The following is a 17,541-nucleotide window of genomic DNA, read 5'->3' on the forward strand; positions in this document are numbered from 1 at the left end:
CAGGAAAGGGGTCAACATTTTTAGTGGTATTGGCAAGATTTTTGTCAGGGCAGTATTCTAGTCTGTTAGCCAGTAATGGTGTGTGTTTTTGTGTGTGTGAGCACGTGTGTGCATGTGTGTCTCCCTTCCTACTTTGTGGCTAAAAGACACTCTCTCAGGTCCTCTTACTGTTAATTTCACATATGTAATTAGTAAGGGAGTCCTAAGAATAGTTTTGTTTTTTTTTTTAAATGATAAACTGTCACTCACAACTCTTCTTTTTTTTTTTTAATTTATTTTTATTTATTTTTGGCTGTGTTGGGTCTTCGTTTCTGTGCGATGGCTTTCTCCAGTTGTGGCGAGTGGGGGCCACTCTTCATCGCGGTGCGTGGGCCTCTCACTGTCGTGGCCTCTCCCGTTGCGGAGCACAGGCTTCAGACCCGCAGGCTCAGTAGTTGTGGCTCACGGGCTTAGTTGCTCCACGGCATGTGGGATCTTCCCAGACCAGGGCTCGAACCCGTGTCCCCTGCACTGGCAGGCAGATTCTTAACCACTGCACCACCAGGGAAGCCCAAGAATAGTTTTAAGCACACTTTTTTTCATGATTCTTAATCTTGGAAGATTCATACTATTTTCTGACATAGAATAAAGCAAATAAAAATATCTTGAGACATTCTTTATGTTGGAGTTCAGGGTAGAAGTGATTGCTCTCTGGTTTTGGAGATTGGAGGGTTAATGATGAGAGAAAGCTGTCGACAACCAGAGGTGTCTGAAGTACTGGTTTTCCTGGAGTGTTCTCCGTTTCTTGCTTTGAATGAATGACCTGAGTGAGAACGCTAAGATTTTCCTTTCAAAAACATAATGTTATAGACATTCCTTTATGATAAACTTAACTTTAATAACAGTCAGGTATATAAGCTGGTTAAGTCTGATATCCCAGGTATGAATGTAATCTAGCTACGAATGCAACACATCAATGTAAAAAGCTGCCTGGGAATGATCTCTTACTGTGAATTTTCCCAAGAGTTGTCATACAGTTTGAAAAGCCTTTTCTATTTAAGACTGTTTATCTGAGAAAGCCTAATTGAGAAGAGTATTGCATTGATAAATTGCTCTGCTCAAGGCAACTGCTGCTGTTTCTTTTCAGATTTTAAAACCTAGGTTCCAAATCACAATCTGCATTTAAGGGCTTCCAACAATAATTACCTCTGTGTAATGAGCAGCAGTCCTTAAAAGGGTCTGCCGTTTCCCCGCAATCTTTTACAGGGTGAGCAGAGCTGTATCCACTGATAACCCAGCTGCCGAGGAACTGAGCAGAGCCGGCTCCAAACTTCTCAGCTGTTGACAGGCTTGACTTGCTGAGAACACTGGTTAAATATAGCACACGCGAGCTCAGCTTCTCGACAAAGTCACTGCTCTGACAATGCTGTGAAGGGAGCAGAAGAGGAGAAACCTAATCTCAGAACCCAACACCTAGCAACAGTTGAAAAAACTTTTAAACAAAAGTCTGGGTGGGAGATATACAACAGCCTCCAATTTCTGCTGATCGGGATTTCAGGGAGAAGAAGCTGCTTTCCCCTTCTCTCTACCCGGTTTCCTGCATGACTTCAGCTATTGGCTAGTCCTAGGAAAGAAAGTGGGAAAAGCTTTCTCCTCTGTATTCTTTTGGGCTGGATAGTTTTCCAGAACTCCAGTCTCTCTTGGGCTGTGGGGCAAGCCACTGGGTTCTTCCAAGGATAAGCTACCTCCATAAAGGACGTACCTTTGGTTAGACGAGCTGCCAGTCAGGTAAGACCAAAATACACAGCTACTTACTCTCTTAAGAAATGTCTGTTTCCACAAGAAGAGAGCTCTCTCCGATTCTGTGTTCTCTGTTTCCTTTGATTCTCACTGTTCCACTATGTGATAACACATGTAGGAATTATGACGATCACTGGGAATTCTTTTTAAGGAATCAGAAAGGCATCTCATTCTCAGAATTATCCGATTGTTTTCTAAACACAAAGGTTGTAACGATGCTTTAATAGTGATCAAAATATTTCTGCCAAGTTATCATTTTCTGGCAGGTAACAGAAATACTACAAAGGACAACTTCACAGTCCTTTTACAATGAGGATGGCTAACCAATGGAAGGGATATTTTCCCTAGAAGCAAAATAACTTTCATATAATGAAACTAGCTGAGCAGCTTGTGTGGTAAATGAGAGGCAAGTCCTGCGTGGTGTTTGTGTTGCTGTGCTTTTGACTGGCTGGCTTCTCTTTTGCCGGATTCTCTGATTACACTGGTATACCTTGTGCTGGTTCTGACCTCGTTACATTACAGTCACCCTGGGTGCTTCTCACTAGGCACAAGATATGCCTGGTTTCAGATCACTGCTTTTGCAGTTGTTGAATAGTATTCAGGAGAATACTATTGTGTGTTTTTTTTTTAAAAAAGACATTGAGTAATTGCTTGTATATAGATGAGACAGATTCTGATTTTTAAAACTCAAATTGAATGCATTAGAAAAAATTCTTTCTTAAGTTGCACGTATGTGTGTATGAATGTGTTCACCAGAGTGTGAAGGAAATCCTCCTTTTGTCTGTTGTATTGTCTCCCCTTCCGTGAGTTTCCATGCTGTTTTATCAGAATTGCTTAGCGTGATCAATATCACACTGAATCTGACAAAACTTATGGCTGCACATTGGTGACGTGGTTAGTATTGGTAACTCGTGTCTGTAGTTGGGTTGGATTTGTGTAAGAAGTTTGTTCCTCTAAGTGGACATGATAATTTGAAAAAATATTCTAAACTAAGGATAATTTCAAAGAAGATACAAATGCACATTTTAAAAGAAATTATTTGAGTCTATTTTGTCAACTTAGAGAAGTAATTTACCCCAAACCAGTTTTGAACAAATTGTTGACAAGAATGTATCAACTCTTTCAGTAAATGTTCTTATTTTAAGAAAAACTATTTAAAGCTTATATATCATATGCTCAGAAAAATGAAATAGTACATACATTTCAGTACATATTATATTTCATGATTCTGATTGCATGATTAGTTTACAAAGTAAATGCAGCTAATCATGTATAATGAATGTAACAGTGCAAAATGCACTCTGGTAAACTTGGTATCAGAGAATGAAACTTCTGGTGCTTTAGTGGAGATGAAGTATCTTTGTCTTTAAAGAGTTTCAAAAAGTCTGAACTAAATGCTTTACATTTTTCTTGTTTTTATCTTAGGAAGGGTCACATTGTTGGCTTACAAATGTCTGTGTAAAGCCAAAATCTGCCATTCGTAGATTTCGGAGGCATGTAATTTCTTTTGGAGTTAGTGGAACAGTGTGAGGATAGCTGAGTACAGCATTTGGCCCTGGGTGAAACCATGTTTCCTGATGGATTGATTTTTGAGTATCATTGTCTTCATGACTGTAAGTTTACCCTTGAGAATCAAAAATAGCTCAGGTTAGAGCACGTGCTTTCCTCCAGTTTATGAACAATCAAATGTGCAGGTTGTGTTCTCTCATTCACTCAGGCTCACGTCTGTGTTATTTTGACCCTTGACCATAAGAGAGCCCATTGCCGTTTCTCCCACCACCCTAAGGTCTGTCCCCTTCATCCTTGGTCTGGATTATAACAGGGCTGCTCGCCTTCCACCCCTCGTTGCCATCCAGACCCCCTTGCCCATGACCATGGGGTTAATTTTCTTATGCTTGTCTCTCCTACTCCTCACTTATCTTTTGCAACTAGTCGCTGCCAAACAAACACCTAGGCTGGGTATTTTGAGAACCTTCCATCATCTGGCATGTACTTAACTTTTCCAGTCTCAGCTCCCACTACTCAACAACAAGTGTGTCCCTCTGCTTCAGATGGTTCAGATTTTGGGCCCTTCTCCAAACACCTACATGCTGCATATTTCAATGCTCCACCTCTGCCCCTTTCATTCCCTCCTGCCTGGAACACTTTTCCTCCTCTCTCCTGTAGAGACTTTGTCCACTGTTTAAAACCCAGATCAGTGGCTCCCACTTTCACAATGATTTCCCAGACCATACCATTTAGAAGTGATTCCTTCTTAGTTTGGGCTGTTGGGTGCTCTGTTAGAATTAGGGTCCTTTGGAGCAGGGTTTACTTCTTTAAATTCAGAACAATTTTATGAAGGCGACCAGGTACAAAGCATTGTCCTAAGCATCCCTTGGCTCTGGAGCGGTTCGGCCCCATGTACCTTGTGGATGTTCTATGAACATTTTTGGCTCTGGATTTCTAATGATGAGCATGTGAGAAAGTATAGGTAAGTATAAAATCAAGACAAGCAACTATAAGTGTGGTTAATAGCTTTTTATCTCAAAACTTTCTCAAGGAAGGTCTTCATAGTTTTACCGAGTACAGAAAAATTACAAGTAATTGTGACTATGCTCGTGTATTTGATTGTGGAGATGATGTACCTCTTGGGAATGAAATAGGAAGGTTGATATATAAAGACTATATATATATATATATATATATATATATATATATATATATAAAGACTTTATATATATATATATATTTATACATGCATCTCCTGTGTATACACCTAGAGCTCTAAATACTATAACTCGTATACTTTTATCATCTTCTGGTACCAGATTCTATTTATAGTTACCTTTGGTACTATACATTTAAATCATGGTTCTTTCCATTTGTGGGTCGTCATGGATTAAAATCTGTCCTTGAACATTAAAATATTTAAATATCATGCTTACTCCTTTTTATTTTTCCCTAAATATTATAAAAAGAGACATTTCTCAGTTTTATTTTAAATCACTCCTGAAACCTGTAGCCTTACTGTGTGAGAGAAAGCATGAATCATGATTTTGAACTAATTTTCTTCTGTGTTCACCAAAAGAAAATAATTCTCTTTACATTTTAAGATGGCCAAGGAGGTTAAAATTACTCTTTTAAATGGGTGTTCACCAAGAATCACTATGGGATTTTCCCAAAGAAATTTATGAAATATTTAATATATCCATTTAGCAATGATTTCCCAGTGGTTATAATTTTTACTTGTTCTTTAGAAGTGACACTTTGTGGTAAAATACACATTCTCAACTAATACTAATTGTCTGTTTTGGAAGATGAGCATTTCTTCACAAAACAGTTGCCCTAAGAAATAAGATTTTACAGAGCTTGTTTAATTGACATCTTCACTAATTTGTCCCCTCTCTAACGTGTGGGTTTTAAAACAGCAGCACCATGGGAAGTGAAGGGAATGAGCTTAGGCTGAGATCTATTTCAGCAGACAGGTTTAAGAGAAAAAAAGGCTGGTAACAGCTTATTAGAAAAATAATATCTGAAAGCCCGCAACATACATTTGTTTATACGTTAATTATTTTAAAGATATGTAGCAGTAGAATGAAAGATAAGCTAATAAAATGCGTTTTGCTTCCTTATATCTGAGCTGGATGTGTCATTCAGATGGAGGAGGCAGGAAAGGCTAATTGCATAGGCAAGTCAGACGGCCTGAATTCAGGTTTCAGCTCACTACGACCCCGGGCAAAGTACCCTCTGTACCTCAGCTTCCTCATCTCTAAAATGACGGGAATAATACTAGCTTCCTCATAGAGTTGTTTTGAAGATTAAACGAGTTGATAAAACTTATAGTTGCCCAATAGACTTTTCAATAATTTTATGCTATTCTTGCTTTCTTAGTACACCTTAAATATAGTTACCTGTTTAGTTTAATCTTTGTTGCACACAAAAATCTTCGATACAGACGGTTTGTAAAATCAGGTTCATAGATCATAGGAAAGGCAGAAGAATGTATTGTTTAAATGTGGAATCCTGTCAGGGACATACTTTGCTGTTGTGTACTCCAAGCAGACACAGTTTGAGCTCCAGCCAATAATTTAGTATGGAATTTATGTTTCAATCCCTCCGTTATCACTCAGCAGTGTGCTGTCTTATAGAATTATTACTAAAAAGGCCAAGAAATCACCCACAGCATAGACCGTTCCATGGTTTCTATATTTGCACTTGGAGATAAAGTGTGTTTATACGTAGTGGTTGGGTATCTCTTTTATAGCCGACTACGCTGGGAGACTTCCTCTTCCAAGGAGGGATATATTATTAAATTTATCATTCTTTATTTCTTCCCTTAGATGTTTTGTTTTGTTTTACTAACCTAGTAACAGATAAAAATGAAAAGACCAAAAAAGGTCGTCTCACACTAGCTTCAACCTCACCAAATACAAGTGAATTCTTGCTACTCATTGCCCTTAATCCTAATCATTCCTCTTAAACATGGCAAGAAAGTATATTCCAAGGCAAAAAAAGAGTGTTACCTCATAAAGATGTATGAGTATATTATGGGGTGCTCACTATTCTGTATATTTAACTTAACAAAAATATATGAAGCACTCAAAAATGGAGACGTTTCTTAGTAACTTCTACTAGCTTATGCAGGGTACTCACAGTTTAGACCTGTCCATTTTGCTTTATTTTTCACAATTGAAAGGATGAGTTTCTAAAAGATAAGGCAAACTGAATTTCAGAATGATCATTCTCTAATGAAGACCTTGTTTTAGAAAGAAAGAAAGAAGAAAGGAAGAAAAGAAAAGAAAGAGAAGAAGAGAATTTTCCTGGCTTTATAGAATACATTATAAAGGTTCTAGGGCAAAAATATGGGAACCTCAGGAAAATATTTTGGATTATGTTCTTCTTTTTTCCTTAAATGGTCAGTCCTACTCTTTAGCTAATCAGAGAAGAGAAAAGGCTGCAGGCAGAATACAACTTTCCCCATGGCAGTAGCTGAGGCAGTGTAATTTCAAAGGCTAGGCAGCGAGTTGTGTAAGAACTTAGCATAAGGAAAGTCCAACATGAATTGGGCAGCTCCAGTTGGCTGTTGACCAGCTGATTGCAGAACTTGAGAAACTCCCAGCAAAGAGATGAAGAAATACGATATTAACCAGCATTCCAGTCCCTGAGAGCTTTGTTTAAGCCACAGCAGCACTGAAAAGTCAAAAGAAGGTTGGTGTTGCGTTTCCTTTTTGGGAAGTGGTGTCAATGTGCATAATATTGTGTGATTTATGTGTTTCTGAGGTCTGTGAAAGACAGACTTTAAAAAGAATTTTTAAAGCTAATGCAGAATTTATCTCAAGTGGTCTGACTTTCATTGAACCCTTAAGGTTCAGGGATTTTTCTGTTTTTGCTTTTTTGCTTAAATGCTGTCACCTACCTCCTTCACCAAAACATAGATGAAAACAATTGTTGCTTCACTGGCCAAGGACTTTATATGTCTACACTTGAAAACAGTCTCTTTTTTTTTTTGCTTTTTCAATAATTGTAATTGCAATCTTTGAATCTTTCCAAGTTACTTTGAAGAAGTGAATTATCTGCTGCTTATCTTTGTAAGGAAAAGGTGAAAGAAAGCCATGAAATGGACATATCAGAGTTGGCAAAATGCATTCTTTAAAAAATGATTTGCTACAGATTTAAAGCCAAAAGGCAATTTGATTGAAAACAGTAGACTGCTGACATCACCAAGACAATCAAATTACTGCCAACTTGCCTTGTTTATATAAAAGATCTTTGCAAAAATAAGGTCCCCCCCGACACACACATGAGTCATAGGCGATACAGTAATAGGGATAAATGGACTTTATTTTTCTTTATATGTCTTTAATATACTTATGTCTTAAGTAACTCCTTTTAGGGCCTGCTTCTTTGACTGAGGTACAACAGGAAAGGAAGAGGCATTGCTGAGTTCATAATGCTATTTCAGTGTGGCAGCCTAAGTACATGAGGAAATGACACCCCGGGCCTGTATTTGGGGCCTTGCAGTTACTGTGACGACAACACACACTAATGGAAAACAAAGATGCTCTGCTTGCCAGCACAAGCCAGGAAGAGTTTTGCCAGCTCAGATTTTTCCTAATTATTCTATAAGTCTTGAAATGTGACACTTGAGATATTCAAGGCTCTTTGTGTTTCATGAACTGTTTAGTGAGTGACGCATGCTTCACGGGCAGCCTGGAATTTGGACGAGGGAGGGGCCTTTACATATAAGCTTAACTTTCACATGCTGTCTTGATAGATCTCATCCTCTGGTTTGGACACCGCCAGACCAACTGCTTTGGTCACAGCCTGTTGTTTGGTCCTTAAGGAAGGCAGCTGCTTTGGTAGAATTCACTCCTCGGGGACCCCTCAACTTTGGTGACAAATCCCCACCTTCCATATTCTGTTCATTCCATAGATCGTTGCCCAGTATGCCAGGTGTTCTACTAGTGACTGGGAAATCTGAATCCCAATTCTTATATAGTGATATAATAGATAATATAATGATAATAACAGCTACATGTAATATAGATTATCTACTTAATGTATGTATTATAGAGCTATGCATAATTATTTAGTATATATATGTGATGCCAATAATAGCATATACTGGAGATTTTTCTGTGCCAGGCACTTTGAATGATTTTATTTACTTCTCATAACAACCCTATGAGGCACTATTTTTTTTTAATCTCTTGTTTTATGGATTAGAAAAATGAGGTTTATAGATGATAAGTAACTTGCTCAGTGGTAGATTTGAGATTCTAACCCAGGCAATTTGATCTTATTTAGCCCATATTTTCACCACTTTCTTGTAATGCAGGCAGTTGTTCAAGGAGGACCTCTACCTAGGTGACTGTGAGACGTTTTGGTGAAAGGTGTCGAATGTGACCCTGCAGTCTGAAAAGATACGCTAAGAGCAAAGAACAAAGAGATCTGGGGTCAAAAGGCCAGTGGGGCTCTTCTCCAGGGTCCTGAAGTGGAGCCAGGAGCTGCAATGGCCTGTGGAGCTGGGCGACCCAGGAAGAGCTAGGCCTGGGGCCCTGGAACACGGAAGCTCTTCTTCCACAGTGGTGGATGGCACAGCGTGGTTCTCGGCTTCTACGCTGCCGAGACGATTCTCTGGAGAAGGAAGACTTGGAGCATTTGAATTTATGATCTATTATGGGTGCTATTGTAGCCAGATCCTTTGATGCCATTGGGGGTTTTGGTCTGTTGTTTCTCCTGTTGACAAGTTAGAACTCCCCCTTCTATTGTAATGAAATGCTCTGCAGTTCTCTGCCTTGGTCATGAGCATTCCGTTTGTTAAGTGGTTCAAGAGAGAGTCCTGCAACATACTTATTCCAGCTGTTGGTAGCAATAATTCTGGAAGAAGCCTTTGGTGGTGTGTGTAAGTTTGTTGGGGGAGGTACTGAGGAAAGGGACAGAAAGTCTCATTCTGTATGAGAGCCCTTATTGACTCCCAATGACTTTGTTTAGGGAGTGAGTTGTCAACCTAACAGCATGTTTTTCCTTCTGAAAAACAGAGCTGGCTGTAGTTTAAGGAAAATTACCTGATACTGTTCAGCCAGTGGTTTGCTACAGTGGAGCAATGGCATGAGATATTTTATTATTCTATTTAATTCTTTTCTCTTTATTAAAACCTGAGTCATCTCCAATGATGCCAAAAATCTGACTACCTGGATATAATTGGAATTTTTTGAGTTTCTACTTACTTGTATGACACTTAACTTTTGTACTACCTGAAGTAAAAGGAGAGCAGTTCTAATACAATTTTGATGGAGCAGATAATGCTTTGCTTTTTCTTATGCCAGTGGCCATAAATACTCTACTTTTCCTGTGTATCAAATATCCCAGGTGGTAGGATTTAATATCCCAGGAAGGTGAATGTTTCACGTGAAATAAACACATAGCAGAATGAATCTCTACCTTCTGAGAAATTCTATTCTATGAATTACAAACAGCATCTTGTCACAACTGTGTAGCACACCCCAGCCCCGCTCCTACATGCTCACTACTGGTCAGGGCACAGGACTTGTAGGCTACTTACCTGACAGGCTAAACACCTTCCTGAAGCAAATACACTCTTTGCTCTGTGGCATAGACCTATTTAATCCAAAATAAAGGTCGTGATGTATTATATTTCATTAAGGCACTCTTTTTCATTCACATGATCTCTCCTGACTTCCTTACAACCAACAAACTAAGAATTTCCCTTTTGTCCTCCTGGTCTTTATGTAAAAAGGTGTAACAGTGTCAAAGGAGGGAAAGAATTAGTGTTATATCCTTTGGAGACAAAGGGCTTCACTGGTTGGCTTCTGGAAGTATTCTTTTTCTCATTCAATTATTCTAAATTCCTCTTGGCACCCAAACTGCATGATAATTCAGACATTCTGTGAGACCTCCTATTTCTCTTGGCATTGCCACAGCTGGTCTGACTTCCAGCAGGAATGGGGGCTCTGAGTCTCACACTGTTGATGATCATACAGTTTTGGTCCTGGAGCCACCCATACCAAAGAGGGTGGAAACCTCTAGACTCCGAGCTCACTCGGGACCATCAGGTCATCTAGTCTGCGGTTCTCAACACTCCCTGTGTGTCAGAGTCACCTGGGATGCTTTGAAAGTGCAGATGTCCAGGCAATGCCCCAGAGGTTCTGATTCAAGCTGGCCTGAGTGCGTGCCCAAGTGTTGATCTATTTTGGAAGCTTTTATGTGATTTTAATGTGTATCCAGGGTTGAGAACCAGTTATCTAATACAATCTCTTCATTTTAAAGAAGAAGGTACTAGGATGAAGGAAGAGAGGTCACTTGATACAAGTTACAGTGTCTTCTGAGGCTGAGTCTATTACCTTTTCTATCACATGATCATAATAAACAACAAAGTAGCCAATATTTAATCACTGCTTTCTATGTGTTAGGCACTAACAAGGCAGAAGTGAGGCAGTTACTCGGGCACTCTACATTTACAGAGAAGGAGGCTGAGGGAGCTGCCCAAGGCCCTCCGACAAGCAGGTGGCAGATCTCCGATTTGAATCCAGGCAACTGGACTCCTCAGCTTGTGCTCTTAATCTCTTAATCACTTTGCTGTTCTGGAGCCAACTCTGAGAATGTAAGGTGCTGAGTGGCAGCTGCTTCCCTATTTCAGCATCAGGGGTCTTGTGGCAGCTGGCCTTGGTGCTCTGAGATCCCACTAACTGGTTTGCTGCTTGACTGGAGATTGGGTCCTTGCATTCTCTTATTTTCCCAATAAGTGTGCCAACTGGAGACAACCCATTCTCTTAGAGACTGTTCCAAAGGTTCCATTTTCCCCAGTGACTTTGTCTCTTTTATCTTGTCTTTCTTTTGTGGACCGTTATAATATTTTCTGTCTTACTTTTGGACACATATCTTTTTACCTTTATGTGGAAATTCTAACCACAAACTCTACTCTCTCGTTCAGACCTTGACTTTTCCCCTAACCCTGTGAGTTTGGCTGTGTTCACCATTTTCCCTGGGATTACCCCATCTCTGGACTTTCTTACCACCCCCTAACTTCTCATGACCTCAGCAACAACAGGAAGGGATTAATCACTTCGCTTCTTCTATAGCAGCAGGTGCGTTAGAAACAAGCTGGTCTGTCCTATGGAAGTGACTGGCTGGAGGGTCAATGTACTCCAAAGGTCTCTTAAAGTATACATTTTTAGGTTGCATTATGGAATTAATTTTCTGATTGATTATGTAAGTTTAAATTTCTATAGAGAAGGCTTTTTTACACCTTGGGAGAAATCTATATACATTGTCTGGTTAAATGAACTTTATCAAGATGAAACTCACTAATGGCAAACACTATAGCACAGATTTCTGTAAGCAATAGCAACTCAACAAAAATTGAAAGATTATAATAAATATTCTATGATAAATATTTACATGTAAATTTAAAAAATTAACGTGATATATAGATTCAGGTATGACTTGGGACTTTTTTTAGAGCCATGTTTCATAAAACAAGTGCTCAATAAGTTGAATCTGTTAAATGTCATGGAATTGAGGAAGTAAACATTACTGAACAGTTTTGATCAGTTAGTGGACTGAACATAATTTTTTTTATATAAACATGGGTATAACAATCAGTGACCATGGGTGATTATTTCTCTGCTTCTCAGTATTCTCTAAACCTTTAGTGACCACGTATTGTTTTTATTACAAGTTAAAAATCAACAGACATCTTAAATGTTCATTAGAGCATCAGAGAGTAATGAATGCTTAACTGAGTGGAAGCTAGACTCTGTAGCTGCGATTAGCATGATGTATGTATATTTCCAACAACAGACTAGAACTCTTACTTTAAATGCATAACTATTGACACAAGTCTAATTGCTCCTCATCTCTTCACTCATGTGCTGCAAAATTCATAAAAAAAAAAAAAAACCACAAAACACAACACAACCAGGCTCTTATTTGGTTTACTAGCTGGAAATGTTCTTATCCTTGGAAATCTATTTTGGAGTTAGCTGCTCTCCTCCCCTACAAGTGGTAAAGCAACAGCTGCCATTTAATTAATGTTCTGCTGACAGCTCCAGCTGATGAATACCCTTGAAGTTCCCTATCAGCGTCAATACTACCCACATTACCCCAAGAGGAAATATTGATTATAGTTGCTTGATTTTGCCTTATTTCACCATAGCTTTCTTTCCTGCACTACTTCCTTCAAATTCCAATGAGGCTGTTATTTACATCACCATTCACATCTTCCAGGGAATAAGGTCCCGGTGGAACACATGTGTTCCTGGTGATGTATTGCAATGGAACCTCACCAAAATGAACACGTGAAACACTAAGCTCAAATAGAGGAGAGCACTGGGGGAAAACCAGATGAAAGTGACTTGTGGTTTCTCAGAAAGTAAAGAATTTTGTCCTTTTGAGAGAGAGATTAGAGAAAAAAAAAAAAAGAGCTCTTGTTTTTCCACGTAGCATGAATGTATGGTTAAAATCCTGCAATTTGATTTATGTCTGGATTATTATTTCAATTTCTGTTCCCAGAACTTTCATAGGAGTTGAACTTCAACAGTACTATCATTACTATTGTGTGACAATGAAAAGGATTTGAGCTGTGTGAAAACAACTGTTTCCAGAGTGAGATCCATTCAAGCCGCTCATCCTGAAGAACGTATCTTAGGCTCCGTCAGGCAAGGCCCATGCACGTAGCTAACTGGCAACAGGTAGAACACAGGATCCAAATGGTGTGGCATTAGATGACAAAGAGTGGTTCAAGCTGGTATCTGGCCTCTGAGGATCTAAAACATGAGGTTATGGGGTGTCCTGGCAGGCAGCTGGGGCAGGGCTGTGTTCTGACCCAGGCAGGGTGTCAGCGTTTGGGCAAGCCTGTCAGCAGGACCAGGGAGGAGAGCCGGGAGGTGGGATTCAGGGACAAAATAGTTCTGGAGGAGGAGCAGTCCTAGAGACTCTGTAATGCAATGTCAAAACAACTAAGATGATATTAAATCCCAGAGTCCTGGGCTAGAGCTCTTTGTGTCCCTCCTGCTTCCCATTCAGTTAGTAATGTTCACCCACTCGCTAAATATTTATTGAGATTCATCTGTGTCAGGCACTGAGCTAGGGATTGGGTACAATCGTGAATATCATATTATCTCTACTCTAAGTGGGTTACAGGTAGAAACAATGGCGATTTCAGTGCCATGTGACTAGTGAGTGAATGGGATTGTGGGAGCACTCACCTGGTTTTGGGTGGTGAGTGACTGATTCAGAAGATCAGAGATGGGGCGATAAAGCAACTCTTGCTGTGGGGAAAGGGGACCCTAGAGGCTGAAAATGAGATAGGGCCTGACAAACAAGGTCTAAGGGAAGGCAGAGGAAATTAATGTGACTGAAAGGCTCAATGACTGATTTGTTGCAACAAGTCCACATAGCTTTACGAATGGTGGGGAGCTCGTAAGTTGCATTCTTTTCACTTATATGATAATTTTAATGTTTTTAAGAATAATGTGATGAAGGGGACGCACTGTATACACACATTTTCATCACACTTAAATCTGTCTTGGCCATAATGAGCCAACCGAATATGCATCTTGTGGGCTGGAAAATTCCTGACCCTCACCACCACCCACACTCTGAGCATTCTTTTAAAGCAGTGACCAGTCTTAATAGGAATTTCGTGGTGGTCCAGTGGTTAGGACTCTGCTCTCACTGCTGAGGGCGTGGGTTCAATTCCTGGTTGGAGAGCTAAGATCCCGCAAGCTGCGTGGCCAAAAAAAAAAAAAAAAAACAGCAGTGATCAGTCTTTTGGATATATTTCTAAAAGGGAGTGATGGATATTTCCTATAAAATTCTTTGCTTTAAGACTTTTACAAGTTTGTGCACTTTGAAAAATGCTTACATATATTCAACACTTCACTTCAAGTGACTAAGTGCTTCTGGAGCAAGAAACTTATGTGAATAGCCAGGAAATTTTTGAAGTACCAGTTGGGAACATTGCCTTACCACATAATAAAATGAATTTTGAAACCACACTCATTAAAAACACTTTGATAGTGGTGTCAGAATCAGTTCACATCAGATGAGGAGATCAAAGGAAAATAGTCAGAACTCCAGAAACCTACATATGAGAGTTTCGTGTTAGAAAGGAGAGATACTTCAAATCAGAAAAGAAAATATGGAGTTTTCAGTCAATGGGTTGAAAAAACTGGGAAAAAATGAAATGAAATCTCTACGTCACCATTTATACCAATACATACTAGATGCATCAGAAATTTAAGTGTAAAAATTGAAAGTGAAATACTAGAAAAATATATACATATTAGTGGAGTGGGAAAGACCTTTCTATGCAAGGGAAAAAAGCAGTAAAACAAAAGACTAAAATATTTGACTCCATAAAAACAGAATGAAAACTTTTATACAGGAAAAAAAAACACCTCATGAACAAAATTAAAATGCAAACAGCAATCTGGGCAAAAATATTTGTGACAAAATAAATTAAGAACAAATATCCTTAACACAAAGAGCTCTTTTAAATGAATAAAGCAAAAGAGACGCGACAATAGAAAAATGGACAAATGGCATAAATAAACAATTTGTAGTAAATGTGTGAAAAACTATTTAGCCTCACTGATAATTAAAAGTTCAAATTTAAAGAAGATAGTAGGGGCTTCCCTGGTGGCACAGTGGTTAAGAATCCACCTGTCAATGCAGGGGACACGGGTTCGAGCCCTGGTCCAAGAAGATCCCACATGCCGCAGAGCAACTAAGCCCGTGAGCCACAACTACTGAGCCTGCGCTCTAGAGCCCGTGAGCCACAACTACTGAGCCTGCAAGCCACAACTACTGAAGCCCGCGTGCCTAGAGCCCGTGCTCCACAACAAGAGAAGCTACTGCAATGAGAAGCCCGCACACCACAACAAAAAGTAGCCCCCGCTCTCAGCAACTAGAGAAAATCCGTGTGCAGCAGCAAAGACCCAATGCAGCCAAAAATTAAATAAATTAATAAATAAATAAATTTTAAAAAATAAATAAATAAAAAAGAAGATAGTATTATTTCAACCAACGCATTGACAAAGACGCAACAGAATCCAATACCTGCATGGTGAGGGTGTGAGGAAGTGGTCGCTATGGAATGCTGGTGGGAAAATCAGCTAGGACCAGCTTCCTGAAAGGCAGTTTGACAATATGCGGTAGGAATCTTAATAATCAGAAGAAAATCAGCCCGCTTCCATTTTGAAAAAAAGCATTGTTTTCCTTTCCTCCTATTGTTCTCAAATATTGCCTATTGACTTCTAACGTTCGGCACACCTAGAGGCTCTTATTAAAAAGAAAAGTCCACATACTTCTTCCTCAGTAGCTTGATAGGATTTCCTAGGAGGGACCTTGCTCGATTAGAATTGTGGAGACAAGTCTGCATAGTCCGTTCTGCCTAATCACTGAAGTGCCAAGAACATCTTGATGGCCGTGTATTTCCTGAGTAATGTGATTATCAGGACAGAAACTGATATCCAAAATGGACACATGTATGACTGGATCACGAGGGTAGGGGAGCGAGGGGCAGGTGGGTAAAACGGGGCACTGGAGTCAGGAATCCTTGCCTCTGATCACTACTTCATAAAACTGCTCAGGCTCATTAGGGTTATAGGGCTAAACTGACCCAGGAGAACGGTGCCAAGGCTCAAATTTTGGTCAGTCTGCTCAGTTCATGAATTGCTCTGAAAAAATTGTTTTACCATAATATTTTCAGATACTGATAGATGCTAAGAGATGATTGACTTCAACCACTTTTTAGGAGGGATGAGGAAGCTGAGACCCAGAAAGTCTGTCTTTCTCGAAGTTGTACAGCTTATGAATTCAAATATGTGAATTCATAGACAAGCCACAGCATCATGCTGCATATCTTCCTGGAATCCAGAACGTTATCTGTCTCGGGTTATTTCCCAAGATACTTGTCGTTTAAAACTCGTGGTTTCTCTGTCTCCTCCTGCCTCTGGCACTCCAGATGTTGGGCTTTTCGGGACACCAGCACCTCTCTCCTCATCAGTTCTGTCTGTTATTCCAGGGGAAGGAGGGAGGCTAGTTGGAGAGTGGTGTGTTGTTCGCATGCGTCCTGCAAGGGGTCTTGTGAGGGTGAGGCCTGGTGCCTGTGAGGCTCAGCTGCTTCTCACTGGTCTGAGAGCAGGAACCTTTTGTGAACGGGTAGGGAGCAGTGATGTGAGTAAAACCTCACCCAGACCTTGTGCGCTAACATTCTTGTGCTTTGTTCTGGACAAGGCGTTTCTTGGAAGAAGCCACTCCTGAAAGATTACCCAGAGTGAAGGTAGGCAGTAAGCATTTCAGACCATCTTTTGTTGTTGGGTCCTGCAGGGAATGTGCTGAGATGAGAGTGGTGCTTTGTCACTTTGGTGGTCCTTCCAAGTGTTCTTTTTCATACACGGGGCACAAGTGAATGAGTTCCCTTTACTTCTCTCAAACCCACAGATAAAGGGAGCCTGTGCGTTGTATGTAATTCTGTTAATTAGAATATAAGTGTGAATAATAGCACAACTATGCTTAACTTCCAACTTCTATTTGGTGATTTGACTAACAATGCATTATTCAGCGAGATCATCACCTTCTCCTTCTGTAGCCCTCCTTTCTTTAAACAGCCAAAATGAGTACATCCTCATGTCTTTGCTTCTTTATCATCCATTGTACCCTCCCTTCCATGCTCACACTGTGATGGTGGGAATTCTGTTTCCCCTTTTTCCCTCCCCATCTGAGATCAGGCCCTGATATGTGTGAGTTTTGCACCCTCCCTCACAGGTGGACCTTCTCTGTCAGGCTTCCTGACATCAACTTTCCATGCTTTCCTGGGCTTATTCCTCATTCTTTCCTCTTTCCCTTCTTTTCAGAACCCTCTTTCTGTTATTTCTCCTGCTTCAGCCAGTCTTTGAACATCTTTCAACATTAATATACATAAAAGGTACATAAATCAAGACACTTTTATTAATGTTATGGAGAAAGTTGTTATTCATAAAGGATAATTTGCTGTCAGTAATTAACTTTCAACCTCAAGATTTATTTTCAATTCCCAGTCATTCTCTGAGAACTACCCATCTTGGAGGAGGGAACTGCCATTTCTCCTAGATTGCTGTACAACAGAGCAGAGATTGAAGCATAAATTACCCCTCTACATGGGAGGTCAGACTAGATGCTTGGGAACAAGGAGATGGTCTGACTTAACTCTCTTCTCAGTTTTTAATATTTGTTTTTCTATTCTGGAATTTGGTGATTTAAGCGGGAATAGTGTCT

At 39.8% G+C, this 17,541-nt stretch overlaps 1 protein-coding gene across 2 annotated transcripts in view; it reads left to right on the top strand.

Annotated features, from left to right (window-relative positions):
- Positions 1-1,388: 1,388 nt before the first annotated feature.
- The window catches only part of FILIP1 (filamin A interacting protein 1), a 196,875-nt gene continuing 180,722 nt past the window's right edge, over positions 1,389-17,541 (top strand). For both annotated transcript variants that reach the window (XM_059941778.1, XM_059941779.1), the window contains exon 1: positions 1,389-1,767. The gene's annotated coding sequence lies outside the window, so the exon portion shown is untranslated. The remainder of the gene's footprint in view (positions 1,768-17,541) is intronic.

Source organism: Balaenoptera ricei, chromosome 12, assembly GCF_028023285.1.
Source record: "Balaenoptera ricei isolate mBalRic1 chromosome 12, mBalRic1.hap2, whole genome shotgun sequence".
NCBI classification, from domain to species: Eukaryota; Metazoa; Chordata; class Mammalia; order Artiodactyla; family Balaenopteridae; genus Balaenoptera; species Balaenoptera ricei.